Below are 17,659 nucleotides of genomic sequence, written 5' to 3' on the forward strand. Positions count from 1 at the left end.
TTCTTTATTTTTTATATTTATTTATTTATTCTGGAAGAAACAGCAAAATTGCACAAATCAATCCATTCTTTTATTCTACTATGAGAGTTTGGAGTATTGAAATCCACTCACCATGGCTGGAGGTAATAATCTATACCTACTATATACATCCTATGAATTATTGGGGTTTTTTCCACTTTGTATAAACAAAGTGAAGATCATAGAAACAAGATACTTGGAAAGAACAGACTGTGAAACTCTCCTCAGAACTACTTGTTTCAAAGTGTTTATATTTATTCAGCAAGAATCCTCTTTTCAATGAGGAACCATGAATGTTATACATTTGACCTTCCATAAAGCCTTCTGAGAGAAACACACAAACCATTAAGTCACTCTTTGTATTAGAATGTGTCTTAATCTTTGTGTTGCCAGTGCCTTGAAAATTTATGACAAAGAGTTTGGACTTCATCAATATTGGTCAAAATGAAATGGTAATAAAGGGTATACGGTGTTAGAGAATGGGCCAGAAATAGACTCTGAACTATTCAAACAATTGCTGAGACACAGAAGGAAAAACAGAATAGAGAAACCTACATTTCTTTTCTTCAGAGCATGTGGTAAAGCATCAGGGGGCCTTCTTACCGCCAGTAATGTTTTCTATAAGCTTTCCTCCACCACCATGCCTGGGGTGGTCCACTGAGTGGGTGTGCTTGTATGTGTGATTTAATAAGCTGGTTCTTGCACAAGGAAAGGAAATCAACTCAAAGGGCTGATAGCAGTAATTTACCAGTGGGGGAGGGGCAGGACTTGCTAATGATGTGTTAAAATGCAACAGCCCCTTCATGAAATATTCACCACTTTAAACACGTCTAATATTAAAGATTAAAAGTCCCGGGATTTGTCCTCGAGACTCCCAGAACTGATTTATGATCTGCCAAAAGACACAGACCCCGTGATTCATAATGAGAGAGGTATAATGTTTACTCTTAGCAAAGGGAATGGAAGTCAGGCTACAGTGAGCAAGGAGAAAGCTCCTTTGGTTCCTCCTAACCTATCAGTGATTCCTCAGGAAGGGGCACACACAGTTCATTCACTGCCATGCCTTCTGTTTGTGATGGTGAGAAGTTTGTTCAATGAAAGGGCAAGGCTGTATTTTTCTCTTTCCTCCTGGTATGCTTACTAAACAAGTTTTTCTTGACTCAGATAGATCATTAATTACTGTCACTCATTATACAACAAATATGTATTTTGCAAATAAGAAGCAGCCACCCTAGGGGCTCCCATAGGGCTGCCTAGAGAATAGGAGGTAGGCAGAAGGCAAAGCCTACAGGCCTGGGAGCAGGCAGGCAGACCAGGTTTCAATGCTGTCCATATAGCTGTGTGATTAGGGAAGAAGAGGTGGTGAGAATCTGCTTTATCTCTTCAATCTCAGTTTTCTCATCTATACAGTGGGTATGAAATGCCAGCGATGTCACTATCTCACAGAGTACATTAAGGCAGAAAAGAGGAAAGGCTGCAGCTTAGGCAGACAGGAGTGATGGTCAACCTATTACTTTTCCTCCTCTTTAGCTTTAAGTCTAAGATGGTCATTGGTAGTGCCCACATATTCCCTAAGGATGCAAGTATTTTATCTTACATGGACTTCAGTTACTCCTTCTATGAAGTTGAGAGTCGGATTAAATGTCCATCAATTCTCAATACCAAGATTTAGCCATTTGCATTCCATTTCCAAATCCCTAACCTCTGCTCTCTGGACAATTTGTTTTAGCCTTGGCCATGATCACTCTTAGCAGTAGGCTGGGAGTCTCTGGCAACATCTCCATCAATGCCATGGCTATTGGCTTTATTGACTTCTCTTTCCTATTTTGCTGATTCAGCAAATTCTCCTCCTCTTGCAACTAAGCATTTCCTCTTTGTCAGATGAAAAGCCTTTGGCCGCTAGAACCAAGCATTGTTAACCCCTTCCCTGGGCAAGCACTTTTCCCACTGTGCCTCTGCATGCCAGCCTGTCAAGAATAGCTGTGCTGGGACATCCATTAGCACGCTGATTGTGAATGTCTGTGCTGCTTTGCATCTTTTGTCAATGTAAACACTCGTTTAGAGACATAGTAAAGACATAACCTTCCTGTTAGGGCTGAAGCTCAGCACCTAATTCACCACCTCATCCATTTAATAACCAAATACTAAAGACAATTCATGAGAGAGAGAGAGAGAGAGAGAGAGAGAGAGAGAGAGAGAGAGTCAGCTTTTAGTTGTCTGTTTCTCACACTAAACTGAAGGTTCTTTTTTTGTTTTTGTTATTGGCTTTTGTTGTTGTTGTTTTGTTTGCTCCATACAGGGAATTTCACATTATCTGGCAGAGCAGGGGCCCCTGTGGGTAACCTGTAGCATGTTTGGAGGCAGGTAGGCCAAGTACAGCTAGTCAGGTCAGCGCAGGGAGAGCTGGGACACAGAGGAACCAGGGAGGGCTGCAGCTGCAGTTGTGTGTGTTTTGCCTCAATTCTAGGCCCCACTGGGCCCTGAAGGGTGAGGTCTGAGGATCTTGGGAAAGTGAATGCAGTCTGTCAGAATGCCTGCAGTATTTTAAGGCCCAGTAAGTACACCCCTATACATTTCTCTCTGGGAAGGGAAAGGCAACAAACATTACACAAAACCCTATGTGTTATTTTGTTGAATCTGCCTGCAATTTCTACGGGTTTACAAACCACAAACTTTTGCAGAAAAGATGATGAAACCAGAAACATTTGAGGGCCAGCCTCTCTCTCACCCCACTGGGATAACCACAGCCTGGCTATCCCAGCAAGGATCCCCATGTCTCCTGCCTGGTGAGTCAATCCTGGAAAGAAAACAAGGCCTGATGGTTAAAGAGGGAGCATAGATAGCACAGGCCTATCAACTCAGCATATCGGGAAGCTGAGGCAGGAGGGTTGTAGTGAGTTCCAGTCCAGAGTGGGCTACCAAGTAAGGCCCAGTTTCAAACAATGAAAACACACAAACCCCCAAACCTCACATAGGGATGCTGATGTGGGGATCTTGCACCCTTGGTTGCTAAGTAGCCTGTCTCCTCCTATCAGTTTGCCAGGTACTCAAGGGCTTTGGCTGTCAGCTGCTGAGCCCTGTGGGTAATTCTTGGGGTCCTATATATATGCTGCCCCAGGCCGAAGACCTGGCTGCTTTGGTTGTCACCCTGAGTGTAGCCCATCTGCAGAGACATGGAAGAGTTGTCACATTTGTTGGTGCCTAGCTTTGTGTCTCATATGTGCCTCCGGGTCCCTGGAGCCATCACGCCTACCTAGCTGGCACTTTTATTGGTGCCCATCTGAAGACTGATGGTGCAGTGGTCCATTGGAGGCAGGACGTGGCTCTTGGGAGTCATAGAGATGTAGCCTGGTACCATAGGCTGTCATGCCAGACTGGCTGGCACATTTGTTGGTGCCCATCTGCAGCCCGGTGACACACTGGCTGGCCTTCATGGTAACGTCATTGAAGTTCCTCTCATTTCTCTGAGTATTTAACCCTGGTGTCTACATCACTACAGCCCTTTGGTCTTGGCCTTTCCCACCAACACAAGTAGAGGCACTTGTACCTGTGCCATATTCCACTCTTAAACAGGTCATTGGCTTGCAACAGATCCACAGGGTTTACACCTTGATGACCATGGCCTTGATGAAGATGGAGAGGTTTCCTAGCTGGTGCCAGTTCTGCATAAAACAGTTGAACTTGGGGATAGAGACTGCCGGCAGCTTCTTCTCAACTGTGCATAGGATAAGCTCATCTTTCAGACCCTTCTGGAAGTCAGGGCCGATGGAGAGGCCTGGAGTCCCTCTATCCAGCTTCGGCATTCAGCTTCCTTCTGGGGATCATATTTGGACAGGAGCCGGTTCTTGACTTCAGCAGAAAGTCGATAGGAAGGACCCTTGTTTTTGTTTTTTTGAGACAGGGGGACTGTGCAGTAACAGCCCTGGCTGTCCTGGACTCACTTTATAGACTAGGCTGACCTCGAACTGCGTGAAGCTCATGGCGCGGGACCCTAGTGCGGATCAGAGAGACTAGCAGAATGACAAGCTGTGGGCAGATGGCCTGGGACCTAGAGCATGTGTGTGTGTGTGTGTGTGTGTGTGTGTGTGTGTGTGTGTGTGTGTGCGCGCGCGCGTTGTGTGTGTGTGTGTGTGTGTGTGTGTGTGTGTGTGTGTGTGTGTGTTTATTTTCAGGGAGTTTTTGAAAACATGTTGGATCACAATAAAATAGATCAGTAATTGATGAAGTACAGGTAACTGACTTGATTGACAGTAGGAAGGAAGGAAGGAAGCAAGCAAGCATAAGTTTAATACTCATAAATTCAGCTGATTTTATTTAGAATAATGTTGAAAAAACATTCCACTCATGACAGGTATTTGCCAGTAAAATAGGCATTGTGAATAGGAGCTGAGGAAATGTCCAAAATAGAATCCTATTTCACCTCAGAGCAGAACGCCCCTTAAAGATCCTTTAGTTCCAACCTTCCCACCTTCATTTTTCAGAAAGGGTAAGCCAAGGTTCAGAAAGAAAAAAAATGAAGCCAAATCTCTGCACCAGTCTCTGGGGTAGCCCAGGTTAGAACCAAAGGCTTGTATCTACCACAACTGCCAGAGTTCTTTAGGCGGCTTTGGTGGCAGAAATTTTTAGTGCATCTTGAAACCATTTTAAGGAAACTTTTACCCTTTTTACTCCTCTGACATTTCTGAATTTCCTATAATGAGGATATTACATTTCCAAGCAGGTATTATAAAAAAGGTAAAATGAATTTGAAATATCCTTAAGCACATTAAAACCACACATTAGTATGTGGTTAATAATGCAGACCTAAAAAATGTTTAATCTCTTCATTAAAGTGGTTCCCATAAGGGAGTTCAATTAAGCAAATTTCCATCATGCTTGTTACTAGAACTCAGTATTATTGGCTACAGATGAGCTGTGTTGGCTGTAAAATATTTACTCTCCTTGTCTCTTCAGGCCTATTTAACGAGTTCCCACTTTGTGTTATAAGCATTCTCTTTTCATAAACTCTAATACAAAGACAACAGCACCCCATTGATCTTGGGCAAAGCAGACTTATCTTTATCCAAAGCACTTCAAACTGAACAGTGCTTTTCCATTAATTACATATGGCCAATGGGCTGCTGAAGTGGTCGGCCTTGGAAAATTCTTGCTCTTGATTCAAATCTTGCATTTGTTACTAGAACTGGTATAAACAGGTCAAGTTGTTTCTTTCTCTGAGGATTTTTCCTTTCATATAGCAAGAGTGAGAGCAAGTGTCTGCTGGAAATTTCAAGAGATATACTCTTAAAATCCTCAGCACAGTCTTGGGCACACCTGTTGCTGAAATTATTATACAACTTTGAGTTCTTGTTGCTCCTGAGTGGAAGAGGCCCATTCGAAATCTTGTTTTAGTCGAAGGAAAAGGTACTTAGTATCAAGTATGGCTTTGTGTTTGTTTGTTTGTTTGTTTTTGCTTTTATCTATAGGGTTTGGACTTGTCAAAGGAGACAATGCACATGACTCTTCTTCATCTTTCCAGAACCCTTAGTGCCTATTTTCTTGGTTTGGGGCATCTCCTGTTGAAGGAGGTACACACAGATTCAGAGCATAGGCAGAAGGCTGCTCTGTTGCCTTAAAGAAGATACTGGATATGTATGTACAGTCTTTCTCATCAGCCTGGTGTTCTGGTTTCCATCCTCTTCCACGTCCCTGTCATCCTCCTCTGATTCCATTTTCACTTCCTACCAGCTCAGTCATCACTTATCATCACAGGCCAGGGATGTTGCTTGCTGTTCACTTTCCTATTTACTCTTTGTGCCCCTGTTGCTTGGAAAAGACAACTCCCAGGCCTTCCAGAGCACTGAACATGACATGCTTTCCTATTATGGCTGCAGTGGGCCACCATGATATCTTTACCCCCATGTCTCTGTGACTTTATCCTAGAGTCAGGAACAGATCAGAGGGGTAACCAAGAATGGCATTAATGAGGGCCAGATTGTTGGATAGAGTAATGGAATATAGCTGACATACTGCATGCTCCTTTCTTCTGCAGTGTTCTCTGAGCCATCATGGGAGGGAGTTTAGTATAGATGTCACATTTCTGGATGAACCCTGACTGACATTGGAGGAACAGGGTCATTTGAGTTGGACTTGCACTCTCAGGAAACTTCTTATTCTAGGTATGTTACACAAAAAGGTGTATGTATATATGTATGTATGTATGTATGTATGTATATGTATTTGTATGAGTGTATGCATGCATGTATGTGAGTATATTTTTATGTGGATGTACAGGCACATGTGGAAGGTTGAAGAGAGCACTGGATGGTCTCTTCTATTACTCTACCTATTCCTATGATGCAGGGTTTTTTCCTTTTCTTGGGGTGCATTTTTTTTTTTACATATGCTGAAAGCCAGCAAGCCTCAGTAATGCTCCTGTCTTTTCTCCTATGGTGCTGATGTTACAGTTGTGAATGGGATGAGTGTCTGGTTATATTGGTGCTTGGATCTGGACATTAGTCCTCAGGATTGTGCAGTAAATGCTCTTAATCCCTGAGTCATTTCAATGGCCCCTGAGGTGCCTTAATTCTCCTCCTTGAGAAAAACAGAGGCCGGTACTAGAAGAGTGGGTTCATGGCAAGAGAGATCTGAGGTTGAGAAAGTCTAAGAAGCAAAAGAAACTTAAATGGGATTGTGATTATTTAAAAGGAACGAGATAATTACAGTAGTTTTCTATATAACTAGTGCATGTCTGTAATCCCAGCACTCTGGGAGGCAAAGGCAGGTGAATCTATTTAAGTCCAGGATAGCCAAGGCTAAACAGAAAAACCATGTTTCAAAGCACACACACACACACACACACACACACACACACACACACACACACACACACGCAGATACACACCAAAACAAAACAACAAAATACAAAAACAAAAAATCCCAAAGAATTATATTTCAAAGCATTGTTCCCTCTGCAAATCACTTTTTTCTCTCTGTTTCAGTCTTTCCATCTGTAAAGTGAGAAGGCAGAATTCACAGATGCCAAAACACCCTTCCAAACATGGTCAAACATTGGTCCTCTGACACAATCTGGTTTTGTTTCTTAAAGTCAGCATCTGTCCTGTTAGTGGATGAGTGGGGATGACTGGAGTATTTGGGAATGTGGGCTGGAGAAACATGGCTGGCGTGAAACAAAAACACACTACCAGTAGGAGCTTTGTACAGACTTGCTGTTTAGATGTTGCTCAGCCAAATTGCTGTTCCACCTGGGGCAGCTTCCTTACTTCCTTGGGATTCAGCTTCTTTATCAATGCAATGAGACAGAGTACTGACAGTTGATCAGCTTTGAGTAGGTGTCTTTAACATCTGCTCTTTTCCAATGTCAACAAAGAATTCAGCTTTGTTCATTTCAAAGTCACTGAGTACCAAGGTGTAAGCCTATGTTTTAGGAGCTGCTTTTCTATTGTTATTCATCTGTGGGCCTCTGAGGAAATTGTAAGTATGGATTGAAAGGTTCCACTCACCTAGGCTGATCAGGTCTAATTGACATTGGTTTTGTCCTTGTGAAAAACACATGTAAAGTGATCTGGACTGATGAGAAGCCATCAACCACCAGGTCAAGCAGAGGCCCCTGATCCAAGGCAATGCTTCTTGACTGTCTTCATTGCTCTTTTCTAATCTCATCCAGTTTTGAGTGAACAATAGAAATGGCTGTCTACATATTAGTGTCAAAGGGGAGAGAGAAGTCTCCCTGAAAGCTTTACTCTATTGAGGATTCAGACAGAATGGGGCGTTATGTGCCAACAGTCTGGAAAGGTTCAGAGTGGACATCTCTGACCATTTGGAAGGATTTGAGTTTATGTGAGGTACACAAGATACCAAATAGACACAAAGGTGCAGTCACTGACTCCAGCATTGCCTCTCTCTCTTGTCTTGCTTCCTCTGTGTTTCTCAGATAAGCTGGGATTCATGGAGAGCTAGAAGACTCACCCTTGTAAGGCAGTAGGCAGCAGCAAGGGAGCTATGGCACTGGAGACTGAGTCTTCACCCCTTACCATGAACATTTTGTCTAGATGGACCACTGCACTGCCTACATTTTTTCCTTTCTTTTTTATTGCTTTGTTTTGTTTTGCTTTGTTTTTCTTTTCTTAAAACAAGTATTCAGGTTCAGTCAAACAATTATCCATGGGAAGTTAAAAGGGCTTGACTGTAATGCTGTGGAGATTCCAGAAGGCTGTGAAGAAAGGGCAACCATTGTTTGGCACTTACCACAGAAGGTGAGGGCCTCAGGATGACCTCTCCAAATCTCACAGTTCTGCTTTGACTAACAACACTCATAACTGATGCAAAATATACAATGCTTTATGAATTTGTGCCATCCTTGCACCTGGGCCATGCAAATATTCTCTGCATTGTTCCAGTTTTAGTAGATAAGCTGCTGAAACAAGTGCAGAGATTTATTCCATTTATGTATATATGTGTTTGACAGTGTGCCCATTCCATACACATATCTGAAGATGCTAGAAAAAGGTGTTAAAATTCCTGGAACTAAAATTACAGGCAGTTGTGAGTCTCCTGAGCTAGATTCTGGGAAACAAATTTAGATAGCCTGTGCATAGTCTCTTGACTGCTGAGCCATCCCCCCAGCTCCAAATTGATATACTTCTTGGCCTCTGTTTACCAGTCAGAAAATAGGCATGCTAAACCAACATTATTTTTCAGAAGTACTGTAGATAACACAACAAACAACTGCTGTACTGTTGGACACAAAGACATTCCTTGCTAAGTGGAAATAATGCCATTATGCCTGCTGCTATCATTGAGAGCGTCATTGGTGCTATGGTTCAGGTGGGAATATTGCCTGCTTGGTTGGGTAACTTTCCATCTCTATGGCTACAGCTCCCCTCTTAAGTTCCTACTATGGTACATGATTCCCCCCCCTCCCCCAGGACCTCACATAGACTTTGTCTTATCTCTGTTCCAAAGTTAAGACTTCTTCAGTATCATTGTGTTGGCGGCTGTGCTTCTCTTCACTTGTTATCTGAACCTGGTATAGGGGAAATAAAGACACAGAGATACACTCATTCAAGTTTCTTCCTTTAAGGGCTAGGAGAAACATACATCACCAGTACAAGGTGTGGTGTGGTGTGAGTTGAAAGTAAAGGGTGTGCAAAGAGTCACTGAACAAAAGAAAGGGGCCTAGTGCTCTCTCTCTCTCTCTCTCTCTCTCTCTCTCTCTCTCTCTCGGTTAGGGAGTGCTTCTACAAGAGTAAGACTATGGTAGACATGGAGGATAGAAAGACACAAGGTCAGTAAATTCTGGGTAGTTTTATAATATCTGTGTGTTTCTTGCTAGTTCATGTCATCCTCAAATGACCCTCTGAGATATGGTCAAATGCTATCTATCTGATAAACAAGCAAACTGAGCTTAGGATGGGTTAAGTAACTGCCTTGCTAGAGGCCAAGATCTCCAAGACTCAATGGGAGCACTATTAGAATCCAGTAAACCTGGCTTTGGAGCCTGTGTTGCAATGCTATGTCATTCTTCCTTCCTTTCATAGGATTAATTCAACTTCCAGACCAAGGGAAGCAGAGCCAAGGCAGATCACAGAATAGATACTAATTGGGCATCTGTGTTTCCTTGAGTCAGTGGAATGTTTCCTTGAAGCAGTGGTGCTAGACAAAAACTGATGCTTAAGAATCTTGCCTAGGTTTGGGAGACATAGGGAACCAGAGCTTGGAATCTTTGTGTCTTCAAAAATAATCACTTTCAAGTTCTAAGTCCAGGAGCAGAGAGAGTGTAAAGAAGCCAGGTAAGGTGTCAGAATGGGATTTGAACTCAACAACCTTGCAATTTTGTAAATCACCTGCCTCTGACCCAGATTCAGATCCCTAATTTCCATGTTAATCATCCCTGTTCCATCCATTCACAAATATAAAGAATGCTCAATGAATGCACCATAAATATTGCTTTCAATAGCTACAGTTATTGTGAGAGATACTGATTAAACAAATGTCCCTTCATGACATGGCTTTTAGTCTTGTCCCTTTGATTATAACTTAAAAGAAAAGGTTATAGAATTCTTACTGAGATTAGCAAGTCTTTTTTCTTTTATCTTGCAGAAACATCTTGTGAGCAGGAGCTAGAGCTGTCTAGGGTTTGCAGAACAGGGAAAAAGTAGAAATCCTTGGATAATTAATTTGGATTAAATTTCCACAATGACGACCAAGGTGGTTTGGATTTCAACCCCCTCTTTACAGGACTGTAGAGCCAGAAAACGGCATCATAACATGAAAAAGGCAAGAGCTTAGCATCACCCTTTGTCTTGTGCAATCAACATGATAAAGCCACTTCGTCACCCACTGTACTTTTTAGTATTTTAAAGCCTTAAAATGAGGTAATATGTTCATCAATGGCATTGGACGCCTGAGCTATTTTTCTGTACACTGCTTGGTGGCGTCCTTCAAGCCACTTCACCCTTCTGAGATACATTATTCTTATCTAAAATATGGGCAACATAAGCTCTGTCCTCTCCAATCAATGATGATGCTATGAGGATAAAATATATACTTAAGCTAGTCAGAAAATATGAAGATTAATAGTGCAGTTGTTGCCTACATGAACGAAACTCAAAAAAGCAAAGTGAAATATATAAAATAAATTAGGTTAAGGGTAATTACTCATTTTATAAAAGATTTATTCACTTCAAACAGGAGAGAGAGAGAGAGAGAGAGAGAGAGAGAGAGAGAGAGAGAGAGAGGGAGGGAGAGACTCACTGTTGTATTTCTCTCTGAAGTATCAGCTATCTTGGGGACCATAGAATCAAATTGCATCCATACAATCAAAGCTAAAGACCACTGAGTTTGTAACAGATTATTTTGGCATCCCTACATGCCAAGCCTATGTCATTGATGTCACAAAACATGACAGTCCAGAGACTCAAAGGGACTTGCAAAGGCTGGGATTCAAAGGGATCTAAGCTACACACGAACTCAGCCTTTATCCAGCCATCACATGATGGAAATGGAGGATCTACAGGCAATTATGTGATGTCTCTACTGCAGGAGAACCTCAGGCTAACCTCCATTTCCATCATAGGCAGACAGCAAGAGTATAGCTGATTTCACAAAGAAACCAGGGAACTGTCATAGCCAGTTCTCTCCATCTGGAAAACTGTCATGTGACATAAAACTTGCACTTTGCTGAACCCAATTAACTCTCACACTGCTAATCTCAATGTCATTTGATAGTGTTTGGCTCAATGCTCTCCCTTACTCCCTTGTCAAAAGGTCGCTCCCTGACTTTCCTTTTTAATATTCATTCTCTCTGTTTCTGCCACTGCCTCAGTCTCTCCTCTTGCATATTCTTCTGTGGCACTGCCTTCCTCTATGTATATCTATATATCCTGCATTGTCTGCTTTTCTCTATGGCTGTCTTTCATAGCACTGCTGAGAGGAACTTGAGATTTCAGTCAGGGAAGCCCATATTAAATACACAGAACCACCTTAGTTTCCTTGTCAACAAAGAAATTACAAAAAGCCATCTACGTCAGGGCATGCTATAAGGATTAAATAAAATACTGTCCACGAACATACCTTCAAACAAAAAATACAGCCACATCACCAGCCACATCACGTTAATCTCATACCATCTTTTCATCAATCTTGACTTCCCTTCCTCTCCCCTTCCTTCCCTCTCCTTCTCTGCTCTACTCTTCACTTCCTCTTCCTTTCTACCTGTCCCACTCACTTAGCATCCATTAGCCTCCACAAGCCCTGTGCACACCAGTCTCTAGCCCCTTCCTTTCCTTCAGTGATGTAATTGTGAAACACTGTAGTTCTAATTATTGAAGCACACATTCTTTCACAAAATACTTTTATGGTCTATTTTCTTATGTATTATGGACAATCATCATGAATCAATCATCAACCTCACTTTCCTGTTTTGTCCATTTATTTTCAATAAGAGATTGCATCAGGTTGTCCTACTGCACAGAACAAGAGCAACTGGGCCACCTGACTGGTCAGGTGTGTCCTATATTACTGATTGCTATGGCCTGAGGGAGTCTTCCAGTGAGGCCACATAAATCCATACCTTGTCCCCTGCTGCCTAATATAAACCCAAACATATTTAGGGAAGTTCTTTTAAGAGGCCTTTCAACAACTAATAGGCGGACACACACACACACACTCACACACACACACACCACTTATTAATCACACTATACAAAAGCAGCCTGCAGTGAAAGGAAAGGGGAGAGGATGATGTGAAGCAATGGGCAGGCCCCCTAGAGATGGAATCAAATCCCCAGAAAAAAGGCTCATTCTAAGGCAAAGCGCTATGTTTTAAACAGCTCCCAGGAGTTCCCTTGTGCTTAGAAATCTGTCTTTGTGTCTTCCACTCCATTGTGATTAAGTCTTTTGTGGTTCATCACTGCAAACCCTAGGGAGTCTGTTTTGCCCCTAATTTAATAACTTCTATTTGCTTAACTTGTGTATTTGCTATAGAATGCACTAAATACTTTGCGCTGATTACAATCATCATAATAATACAGTAAAGGTGAACACTTTTTCCTTGTTTAAAAAAAAAGCAGCCAATTGAGTCCTGGTGAAATTGATTTGCTTGAAAATATACCAACAGACAAAAGCAGAGCCATTTTTGTCTGATTTCAATGCCTGAACTCCTCCTATCCCATCCCTTCTGCCTTTCCCAATCCACACAGCACACCACTAGCCCAGATACATTATCTGTAGTCTCTTTTATGGCCTGTCCTTGGTAACTGAGTCAACTTTGGACTCAATGTTTGTGAAATAAAGACATGCATGAAACTTGGAGGAGACAGCATGCCTTAAATATCCTGCACTGAAATGCTTATCACAAATGAATGCTGTTGAACACACCTCTGCAAGATTAGTCCTCTACAGCATTGATGGAAGCCAACACCACCTTTCTGTGTGAGAAAAGACATGCAAAATGGCTTTCTTCATGGGCCTCTGTGACCAACAATTAGTAAAAAAAATTGCCTATACTTGGCACAGATTTTCACTGAATAGTCTATGGCTTCTTAGAGCAGCTTTATCTTCCCATGCAAGCTCTCTATGCCCAATCTTTCCCACCAGGTATACTATACATCAGGTTTCTTTAGAGTTTTGTTGCTGTTTTCCATATTTCTTTAGCTTTGGTTGACCCTACCCACATGCTTTCATCCTTTGCATTTCCCCAAGACCACACATATGTCATAATGAAATCAAGCCTAGGCAGAAGCTTCTTCCCTGCTGACTAGTCTTCAGCATACCTAAAGCTGCTCTACAGGCTGGTAGGTGAGAATTGTCTTCCACAGTCTTATTCAGATATTAGACCTAACATGCCACACCCTTAACCTGTCAGGCAAGATGTGGTCAAGAATTAATAGTATTACCTGTTAGACTTTAAGAAGATACCAATGATTGTGCAAGAGCAGACCGTCAGTTAATAACAAGGCCCTCTTTATACCTCGTGTCCAACACTCATTTACTCCACTCTGGTTCCACCCCTCTCTGAGTCCAGCAAAACTGTTCAGTCCCTTTCTTTTTCACTTATTTCAGTATTTCTCTTTTCCTCTTGTCATAAGTCTTTGGTGTCATCCTCTTCTTGGTTTTATCTTCAAACACAGCATGAAAACTGGGACTGGAGCTTTCTCAGGTATTAGAGTCATAGGAAATAGATTCCTCAATTTTGATGTCAGACCATGAAATCCGTTTGCTGGAACCTCCATGGTGCTCTTTAGCTACTTTAGCCCATTGTTTCCATTCCTGAGCACACTGACATCTAATTGGTGCTCACTAAACAAAAGCAGTGAGTGAAATGCAGTGTTTGGGTTCTGACTACTTCTTTCCACCAATGCTGTTAATATCTATTGGAAGCCACTTTTCATCTGTAGTCTGTATCCTCATACTGGGCTTCCCACTGGTCTCCCTGCTCCTGCCTCTATTCCTCGTAAGTTTTTTTCCCCTCAATAGTTGGTACTTTAATAATCATCTTAAAATAGAAGCTAGGCAAAGTCTGTCCTTCAGCTCAACATGCTCCAGCAGTTCACAACTGCATACAGGGTGAAAGCAAGAGAGCAAGTGGATATAAAGCTCTTGGTTCTGCCTTCATCCCATCTTCTAATACTTCTTGGTTTATAATGCAGAACAGCATATTTTGACTATTTTCCTTGTAAATGTGAGGCTCAATCTCTGCTCAAAGTCTTTGCACTTGCTCACATTTTTACATGAGTGTTGACTTTTCTGGATGTTAGCAAAGCAAGCTTTACACACTCACCTAGTCAATGACACCCACCTTGAATAATCAGTGAAAATATATAACCCCATTCCCTCTTCAGAGTGAAGACACACACACACACACACACACACACACACACACACACACACACAGAGAGAGAGAGAGAGAGAGAGAGAGAGAGAAATCTGACATCATAATCACCATCTCCATATTTGCTCTACTTTATTTACTACATTACATATAATATATAATAATAATATATAATATATAATGCATATAATGTTACATATATTTTTTCTTTTGTTGACCTCCTGCCACCATGAATTCTGAACTCCATGATGGATGGGCTTTATAGTATGTTCATCCTGTCTATACCTTTATCATGCTTCCACTAAGATTCTTCATAAATATCTATTGACTGCTAAATAAAGAAATATATGACTGAGTAAAAAAATACCCAGTGTCAAATCACTGAATCAATTCCTTAGAGAGATATTATGTCATTATTTTTTCCTCTAAAGATATGAACATAGTAAATGTATTAGAGTTTAAAAGCTATAGGCTTGTGACTCTTTAACCCTATTTTCACAGCTCAATGTGAAAATTAATCAGCATGCTCATGTTTCAATAAAACTTTATACTAAATAACAGTTGGCCAGTGGGGTATAATTTGAAGACTTTGCAATGGCAGTAAGTTGGTCCACATTTGTTTCATGGTGAATTCCATGATATTATTACACTACCTCAGATGGTATTGTCACTAAAAAATATTTTCAATGAGAGGAAATGTACCAATATATTATTCAGTTATTTATTCTTTCACAGTAATAACTGAACTTGTTATAGCAGTGGTCATACTGTATATCTGATTTCTTCAGCATGGCAGCCACTGGCCGCATGTAATGCGCACTTCAAACATGGAAATACAGCCAATGGTCCCAATCTTCACTTTTGTTTCACTACAATGAATTTGTATTTTAATTTAAGTGTCATTGGTGTCTACTAGCAACCATCACACAATGTAACTCTACCATCATCATTATTTAGATTCATGACCCATCTTTGCCGTTCTCTCTCACTACTCTAAAAGCCTTTTGTGATGGCCAGAACACATGATAACCATGCTTTTATTTAGGATGCTGTAATGCTTATTTCATTCATTCCGTGTTTTTATCACAGCTGTAATAATAACGTTTGTTTTGGTTTACATTCAAGGCTCATGTGTTAAGTGCTTAGTGCATTGATCTAGCTTAATCCTCATAATAACCCTCCAAGGGCTGCTTATCTTATTACTTCTGTTTCATTGGAAGGAAAACAGAAGTGCAGGGAAGGTTACCAGCACATTAAAAAACTTCAGATCAGAGTGGATGGGGCTGGGATTTGACTCCTGGACATTTAGATGCACAGCATACATTCTAGATCACCACTCTTTATTAAATATAGAAACTTGTGTTGGTCCCAGCTTACTAGGTGTCTGAGCTGTGTCTTCTCCAAAATCAGGAGTCCCTGTTCATTTTTGTTATATATTCTCTAAAGACAAAGAATATAAAACCATTTGCTTTCCACAAAGATTTTAATGTAAGTAAAGTCCTGAAGAGAAAAACTGACATGTTCAAAGATCTATCATGAAGTATTTGCAAATATAAAAGTGAATTTCATGAGATTGGTCTTTAAATCCAGTATGTCATCTAATCTTCATTAATTCTAGTATTCATTATTAAACAGTTTGGTATGATGCATGGTGACATGGGTTTGGGGATAAAACAGTGAACAATGAAGAGAGTTGTGACAGTTATGCAGCATGCAATTCCATAGACAGCTAGTAATTAAATATAGGATTATACAAATAAATGCATAATTACAGGTTGTAATTGCAATTGATAACATAACTTGTGGTTCAGAGAAAAATCTCTGAATCCAGACCTGAATGAAATCTACACTCTACAGATGACTTCAGGAAAAAAAATAATTATTTGTGATTTAATTTCTTCAGTTCTAAAATGACAATAACAATATGTTCTTATATCAATTTAAATACATATATTTTCACATATAATACTCTTGACAGTTCCTAGAGCAGTTTGGTGATAATTGGCAGCATCTTCTTAATGGATATAATACTAGTATAAATGCAAATTTCTGGTTTGACTATAATATGATTGCATGATTGTATCTATTTGATATGTCTATTAAGACGTTAATTGAGATACCTATGAAGGAGTTAGAAGAGTCTAAGATGCATAGTTACTTCTACCTCAGTGGGTACCACTCATCCAGCTTAGTATGAAGGAAAAGCAGAATATCAGAGCACAGCCCTAAGAATAACCATACCTAGAAAGGTACATCTTTGAGGGTGTGACATTAAGCTGAAATGCAAAGGATAATGTGAATAAAGTAGATGAGTTCATAGAAAAAATGAGGGTGGTGAGAGGCAGACAGTTCTATGTAGAGAGAATAGCACCTGCACAGCCCCTGTCATAATAAGCAGAAGTAACCCAGCATTAGCAAGTATAGAACACTTTGTAGCATAGTTTGTAGTAGTAGCCTATTACTGCTAGTAGACCTAGTAGCTGTCTATCTCAACTAGACATTAACCATTGTCACATATTTCAAAATGTCTGTTAATAAACTTACTATTATTTCTACAAATATATTTCAATGACAGTCTTTACTGTTTTAAATAGCAGGGCATGATTGTCTGTAGTTGAATAAATTTTTTAGATATACTTGGATAAAATTAAACAGTATATAGCTTAAATGTCAAAAGAATATATGTATGATTCTACTTTTAAGCACAACAAAATCATAGGCCACCATCTCATTTGTTACTTTGCAATGTAAAATTTAACATCTTTCAAGTTCCGAGGCAACATTGTCTTGACTTTCAGTGACACTGGCAAGCTCTTTATAAGGAAAAGTATTCACAGTCCCTTTTATAGAATGCTGTAACCTTCTTGTCCTCAATTTTTGAACAGTCAAGCTTGTTGCATGCTGCTGTAGCCTCTCTAAAATTTCATGACCTCATCTTTGACCCAGATCACCCACTTTTAAAAGACCACAGTCCTTTCATACAATATAGCATTTCACAAAACTTTCAACCCAAATATTGTAAGAGAACCAAGAAGAGATATAAAATAATTTCTCTGCAATTCATAAATGCTTGAATAGATCATCTCTTGGTTCTGCACTGCCATTCTGTGCTTGTCCTTAATCCAATTGGGTCCTTTTATTTTTTCAAGTCAACTTATTTGGTGAGTTCTTTGCTCAAAGAATTCATGTCTACCTCTGAGAATTCTCTGTAAATACCTGTTAAAAGGTAAATGCCATGATGTCTTCTTCTTTTCAGTGCTGAGTAAACTCTCTTGCATGATAGTTTATCAAAAATGGTAGTTTGTCATC

The 17,659-nt window shown here is 40.5% G+C and overlaps 1 protein-coding gene and 1 pseudogene across 8 annotated transcripts in view; both read right to left on the bottom strand.

The window, feature by feature from the left end:
* The window catches only part of ASTN2 (astrotactin 2), a 960,073-nt gene that overhangs the window by 512,901 nt on the left and 429,513 nt on the right, over positions 1–17,659 (bottom strand). The gene's annotated exons all lie outside the window — the stretch shown is intronic.
* Positions 3,066–3,998, bottom strand: LOC311597076 (calponin-2-like; annotated as a pseudogene). The gene is made up of 2 exons: positions 3,960–3,998; positions 3,066–3,895 (listed from the first exon to the last, which is right to left on the bottom strand). The product of its transcript is annotated as a calponin-2-like (transcript).

This window comes from Acomys minous (assembly GCF_964271855.1).
Source record: "Acomys minous genome assembly, chromosome: 1".
Classification (NCBI taxonomy): Eukaryota; Metazoa; Chordata; class Mammalia; order Rodentia; family Muridae; genus Acomys; species Acomys minous.